This window comes from Elaeis guineensis, chromosome 16 (assembly GCF_000442705.2).
Source record: "Elaeis guineensis isolate ETL-2024a chromosome 16, EG11, whole genome shotgun sequence".
Taxonomy (NCBI): Eukaryota; Viridiplantae; Streptophyta; class Magnoliopsida; order Arecales; family Arecaceae; genus Elaeis; species Elaeis guineensis.
In genome coordinates, this window is record NC_026008.2 from 1,227,387 (window position 1) to 1,234,886 (window position 7,500).

Genomic DNA, 7,500 nt, shown 5'->3' on the forward strand with positions numbered 1-7,500 from the left:
CGGGCCCAAGTAGTCTTCGGTCGGATGTTCTGCATCATAAGTCGAAATCAGAGCCCCGTCAAAGAGGAAAACAGGGCTTCCCCGGGTGCAATTCTCGGGCACGCGGCCCGGCCGTCCGGCGTACGCGGCCCCACCGTCTGGCGTCCAAGGCCCGCAAAGATGCCCCGACTGCTGGGGTGGTAGGGGGTTCCTCATCCCAAGATGCCCCGGCTCGGCCCATCAAAACGAGATGCGCGTCCCCGCTGCTTGGACTCAGGTCCTCATCGCACGGGATGCGGGTCCCGTCATCCAGAGCATGAGGCCCACAGAGGAGGGATGCACACCCCGACCCTCACCGTTTGCAATGTTGCTCAGTGCTGTGGAACCCCCCGGGTGGGGGATTTGCCGGGACGCCACGCCGGGGTGCCAAGGGGTTACGTGTCCGCATCCCAGATAACCCGGTGGGGCGGTAGGGGGTTCCACATCCCGGTTTGACATGGCTCGTTCCGTCGAAATGGGATGCGCACCCCGAACGCTCGGACGTAAGTCCCTATGCACAGGATGCGAGTCCCGATTATCTATCGCACGAATCCCGTGGAGGCGGGATGCGCATCCCGACCGTCCCCGTTTGCAATGCTGCTCGATCATTTGGAACCCCCGGGGTGGGATTTGCTCAGATGCCCCGTCGGTGTGCTATGGGGTTCCGCATCCCAAGCTGGTCCCGACGCACGGGACGCGAGGCCCGGCCATCCGGCGCTCGTGGCCCGTGAAGGCGGGACGCGCGTCCCATCCCGCCCCATTTGCAATGCTGCTCGATCGTCTGGAACCTCTGGGGTGGGAGTTGCCCGGATGCCCCGCTGGGTTGGTAGGGGGTTCCGCATCCCGGTTTGCCCCGGCTCGGGCCATCGAAATGGGATGCGCGACCCGACTGCCCGGAATGTGAGTCCCCCACGTGCGAGATGCGAGACCCGGCCATCCACCGCCTGAAGCCCGAGGGGTCGGGACGCGCGACCCGGCCCTCCCCGTTCACAATGCTGCTCGGTCACTGTGAACCCCTGGGGTAGGATTTGCCCCGATGCACCACCGAGGTATTAGGGGGTTCCGTGTCCCAAGCAGGCCCCGACGCGCGGGATGCGAGCCCCGGCCATCCGATGCCCGAGGCCCGTGAAGGCGGGACGCGCATCCCATCCTGCCTCATTTGCAATGCTGCTCGATCATTTGGAAACCCCGGGGTGGGATTTGCCCGGATGCCCCACTGGGGTGGTAGGGGTTTCCGCATCCCGATTCTGCCCCGGCTCGGGCCATCGAAACGGGATGCGCGACCCGGCCGCTCCGACGTATGTCCCCCACATGCGGAATGCGAGGCACGACCAACCACCACGGGAAGCCTGCGAGGGTGGGGTTCGCATCCTGGCACTCCCCCGTTTGCAATGCCGCTCGGTCATTTGGAACCCTCGGGGTGGGATTTGCCCGGATGCACCGCTGGGGTGGTAGGGGGTTCCGCATCCCATGCAGCACGGGCGCGGCCCATCGAAATGGGATGCACGACCCGACTGCTTTGGGTCGAGCCCGCGGGATGCGGGATGCGAGTCGCAGTCATCCACCGTCCGAAGCCCGCAAAGGCAGGACGCGCATCCCGGCCCCCGCTCCCCCGTCTGCAGTGCTGCTCGGCACTTTGGAACCCCCCGCGTGGGATTTGCTCGGGTGCCCCGCTGGGGTGGGTAGGGGGGTTGCTCGTCCCTAGCTTGCCCCGGTGCGCGGGATGCGAGGCCCGGCCATCCGGCACCCGAATTCCATGAAGGCGGGGCTTGCGTCCCGTTTGCAATGCCCGCTCGATCATTTGGAACCCCCCAGGGTGGGGGTCGCCCGGATGCCCCGCGGGGGTGTTAGGGGGTTCCACATCCCACTTTGGCCCATCGATGGGGGATGCGCGACCCGACCGCTCGGGGTCAAGTCCTCGGTGCACGGGATGCGAGTCCCGGGCACCCGACGTCCGAATCCCGTGAAGGTGGGATGCGCATCCCGGCCCTCCCCGTTTGCAATGCTGCTCGATCATTTGGAACCCCCAGGGTGGGATCCGCCCGGATGCCCCGCTGGGGTGGTAGGGGGTTCCGTATCCCGCTTAGCCCGGGCTTGGCCCGCGGATGTAGGATGCGCGGCCCGCCTACTCAGAGACAAGCCCCCTCGATGCGTGGGATGCGATGCCCGGCCATCCACCGTTCGAAGCCCGCAAAGGCGGGACGCGCGTCCCGGCCCTCCCCGTTTGCAATGCTGCTCGATCATTTGCAACCCTCGGGGTGGGAGCCGCCCGGACGCCCCACTGGGGTGGTAGGGGGTTAGGCATCTGCGTCCCCACTCACTCGGCCCTTTGCTGTGGGCTGCCCGACCCCTTCGCCCTGGATGCCTGTCCCGGGCGCGTGGGTCTCGTTGCCCAGTCGTCTGCCCCCCGTATCCCACATGCGTGGGGAGCGTGTCCCGGCCCTCCCTGCTTGCAATGCTGGTCGGCACTTTGGAACCCCCCGGGGTGGGATTCGCTCGGATCCCCCTCAGGGATGCTATGGGGTGCCCCTCCCCCGGCGCGCAGCATTGGCCCGAAATGTGCGGGGGCAGTCGTGGGATGGTGTTCGTTGGCTGGGTTGAGCTCGCGCTCCCCATCCAAGTGCTCAATCTCCCCGTCCACCTTCGGTCGTGTTCGCGGCCGCGCGCGCGCAGACTTGGGGTGGGGGGGGGCGTCTCTCGTTGGCCGGGTTGACCCCATTCTCGCCATCCGTGGCCTCCAACCCCCTCGCCCCTTCGATCGGTTCCGCGGCCTTATGCGCACGGACGACGGGTTGTGCTCCACCCGCAGATATTTCGGTGACGTGGCCGCATGCGCACGGACTTGGACGGTGTTGGATGGCTCGTTTGGGCTCTCTTTCCCCGTCCATGCTCTCTCTGTCCCTCCCCAAACCTTTTCGCCCGATCACTCGGCCGCACGCATGCGGAGATGGGACGGTGTTCGTCGGTGGGGTAGGTCATGTGCTCCCTGTCCATGGGCCCAGTCCCCACCCTCCCTTACCCCTTCGGTCGGTTCCGCGGCCCCACGTGCGCGGACCTCGGATTGTGCCCCCAGCATAAATATTTCGGCAACGCGGCCGCGCGCGCGCAGACTTGGACGGTGATTGATGGCCCGATTGATCTCTCTTTCCCCATGCTCGTTCTCGATCCCACCCCACATTTTGGCTTGATTACGCGGCCGCGCGCGCACGGACACGGGACGGCGTTCGTAGGCAGGGTTGGCCCCGTGCGACCAGTGTAGGAACCAGATCTAGGGTTTCCGGGTTAGATCTTGAAGCTTTTTCAAGATCATACAGCGGAAGACTAAAATAAATCAAAATTACTTTCTAAAATTAGAGAATCCCTAGATCTAAGATCTTATTACATGATTATTACATAGCATTAAATTAGAAATTAAAATATATAAATATAGCATGAACTACATGTTGATCATATCAACATGTTTCTATACTACATCTAATGTATGTATTAAACAATAGATCAGATCTATTACCTTGCAAGTTAGACGTTCTAACCTTGTTGATCTGGGCTTGAGGATGATGTTGCAAGCCGCACATGCGTCCGGCCTCTAGGAGTCGTCCACACGAGCCCACGAATCTCGATCAGAAGTCCTGCTTCAGGAAATCAGCACAGTATGCTAGTACTGCGCTGATCCTTCTTTGATGGTTGATCAGGTGCCTCCTTCTTTTTGATTTAGACTCTTCCAATGATGGAAAGTAGAAGGAGGAGTTTTAGATCTGAGACACTCTCAGGAAACTCAAGATGGAGGGAGAAAAGATATGAAAACAAATAACCCTAGAAGAAGACCCTCTTCTTCTTCTCGTTTCTCTCTCTAGACACCCTAACTTGTGTCTTTTATATCTCCATGACCCAAAGGTCTTTCTCTCTAATTTTTGGATGGCCCAAAGGTCTCTCAAATCTCTATCTTCTCCAAATATTTTATGAAGAAACTCATTTTATATAGAGAGATATGATAGAGTCCTTGTCTAGGTCAAATACCTAGTCAAGGCTTATCCAAACATGGCAAGTTAAGGGGCGCCCAACTCTTGAGCACCTCCTCCTTATTTTCATGCATGGATCACTAGAAAAGGATGCATAATGTGTACCCTAAAAGCCACGAAAATTCCAAAAAAAATTTGGATAGATTCGGTGCAAAATTAAAAGAGTTTTGGATTTCTAAAACTCTATCTTATAGAATTCGAAATCCAAACTTATTCCTTTTTGATTTGATCCAAACCACCTTCCATGTAAGAAAGAAGAGAGGAGACCTTTTGTGAACATGGGAGAGACCTGGGAGAGGGATTTTGTCACACAAAATAAGAGGATGTTGGTGTTGAATGAGAGAGAGGGCGTGGGGAAGGCTTATGTGGTGCAAGGTGGAATCCTAGTCTTACTAGGATTGTATCTTATGACTTGTTTTAATTTGGTTTCTCAAACTAAATCAAACCAAAATTAGATCAACCCAATTAAAATTGCTCTTAACCCAATTAAGAACCTAATTTAATCAGATTAAATTAGATTTAAATCTGATTTAATTTTCTAATCAAATTAGAAATTAGATTGACCCAAGTCCTAGTTGAACTAGGACTAATTTTTTCCTTGCATTTGGCTTATCCAATAAACCAATTGAACTTGATCCAATCAAGCCCAAACCAAATCTAATTAAATTATATTTAATTAGACTTAATCTCAGCCCATTGGATTAATCAAATTAAGCCAATTAGCAATCGAATTGCTAATCGATCCTCCTGCAACACTTGCACTGGGTTAAATGTCAATCGTATTGAGCATTTAACCCTAGAACGATTCTTAATCGTTGATCAACCATCCGATCGGGTCATGAACTCTAATGTGTGTGACCTCATAGGTCCGAACCTAAGCCAGTAGCATAGGAACAAATTCCTGTACCAATCAAAGTGACCATCTAGCAATGGTACCCGACGATCGGATAGGTCGAATGTGTAGAACAACATCCTTAGAACCCATGCGGATATAGTTTTCATATAATTCATCTCCTTGACCAAAATGATCATAGGACACCCCAGAGTTCAACTGTCAACTCTGATCAGGTTGTCCACATTGTATTTCAAAATATCAAATCCATCTGATGGATTACCCTGGCCAAGGTTTTGCTAAATTGAAATACAACGACTCATTCTTCTCCAACTCTTGGAGTGGTCAATCCCATCTCGATCACACTCTGACTTGGTAAGTACTTGACTGTGCTCAGAAGCCTTCCATCCCTGAATTAGAAATTCAGTTAGTCCAGTACCAAAGCACAGTGAGTTGCTTGCATGTCACTGAGGTGATCTCAGGTCTAAGAGACACTTATACTTATATCCCATCAGAGACATTCTCGACAGCAGAATACTCTGGAGTTGGTCACGTTCAATGATGATGTACCAGTACATCTCACCTGTATGCCATACCAGTATCTCCACACTCTTTGGTTAAGAGGACAACCAACCCATATGGCCTACAGCGACCTATGCTCGATAGAAGCTGTCGTCCTTATTAATAGCCTATCATTTGGTCGTGAACTGTTTTAAGGACTAATCGATAAATCCTCTCTTTATCAAACTTAAATAGTCGTAACGACTTCATCATAACAATGGAGTTCATTAGAAGATGAAAGCTTATGATGAAGATGCCAAATTTATTTTATTTATTAACAAATCAATTACAATACTTGATTGCTCAACCGTCAACAGCTTGACGATTGGCTTTTGGGACATATTTCCTAACAACCCATCCATGGGCCCCGTCCCCCCTCGCCCCTGCGGTCTGTTCCGTGGCCCTTCATGTGCGGACATCGGATTGTGACCCTCCAACAAATATTTCGGTAACACGGCCGCCCGCGAGCGGGAATGGATGGCGTCGGGTGGCTCGACTGAGCTCTCTTTCCCTGTCCATGGTCTCGGTCCCTCCCCCCATTTTGGCTCGACTATGCGGTCGCGCATGTGCGGATACGGGGTGGTGTTCGAGGGCAGGGTTCGTCCCGAGCGACCAGTCCAGGGGCTCCGTTCCCCCTCGCCCCTTCGGTTGGTTTCGTGGCCCTTCGTGCGCAGACATCAGATTGCGCCCCCCCAAGGAATACATCGGCAATGCGGCCGCGTGCACGCGGATTGGGGATTGCGCCCCCCCAACAAATACATCGACGATGCGGCTGCGTGCACGCGGACTCAGGCGGTGCCCGATGGCTCGATCGAGCACGCTTTCCCAGTCCATGGTCCCGGTCCCTCCCCACATTTTCACCTGATTACACACGGCCGTGTGTGCGTGGACAAGGGACGGTGTTCGTTGGCAGGGACGGTCCCCCACGACATGTCTGTGGGCTCCGCCCCCCCTCTCCACCTCGGTCTGTTCCGTGACCCTTCGTGCGCGGACGTCGGATTGTGCCCCCCAACAAATATTTTGGTAACGCGGCCGCGTGTGCACGGATGTGGGATGGTGTTCATTGGCAGGGTTGGTCCCGTGCGACCCGCCCATGTGCGCTCCCTCCCCCCTTCGTGCGCGGGCATCGGATTGTGCCCCCCAACAAATATTTCGGTAATGCGGCCGCGCGCGCGTGGACTTGGACGGCGCAGGATGCCTCGATTGATCTCTCTCTCCCGGACAATGGTCTCGGTCCCTTATCACATTTTTGCTCGATTTTGCATCCGCACGTGACGGTGTCCGATGGCAGTGTCGGTCTCGTGCTACCTGCCCATTGGCTCCGTCCCCCCTCTCGCCCCTTCGGTCGGTTCCACGGCCCTCCGTGTGCGGACTTCGGATTGTCCCCCACCCCCCACCCACCCAAATGTTTCAGGTGTTCTTGGGCGGGTTTGGTCCCGTGCTACCTGTCGGTGGGCTCAGTCCACCCTCGCCCCTTCGATCGGTTCCGTGGCCCTTTGTGCGTGGACTTCGGGTTGCATCCCCCTGCAAATATTGCGGCAATGCGGCCGCGCTCCCACGGACTTGGACCCCGTAGGATGGCTCGATTGGGCTCTCCTTCCCTGTCCGTGGTATTGGTCTCTCCCCACATTTTCTCTCGATTACGTGGCCGGGCGCCCGTGGACATGGGATGGTGTTCGTTGTTGGGGCCGGTCCCGTGCGACATGTCCATGGGCTCGGACCCACCATCACCCCTTCGATCAGTTTCGTGGCCCTTCGTGTGCGGAAATCGGATGTCCCCCGCCCCACCCAAATATTTCGGTAATGCATCCGCGCTCCCGCAGACTTGGATGGTGTTGGAAGGCTTGATTGTGCTCTCTTTCCCTATCCGTGGTCTCAGTCCCTCCCCACATCTTTGCTCGATTACGCGTCCGCGCGCACAGATGTTGGCCGGTGTTCGATGGTAGGGTTGGCCTCGTGCAACCAGCCCGCGGTCTCCATCCCCGCTGGCCCCTTCGGTCGGTTCCCTGGCCCTTCACATGCGGACTTTGGCTTGCACTCCCCCTACCAATATTTCGGTAATGCGTCCGC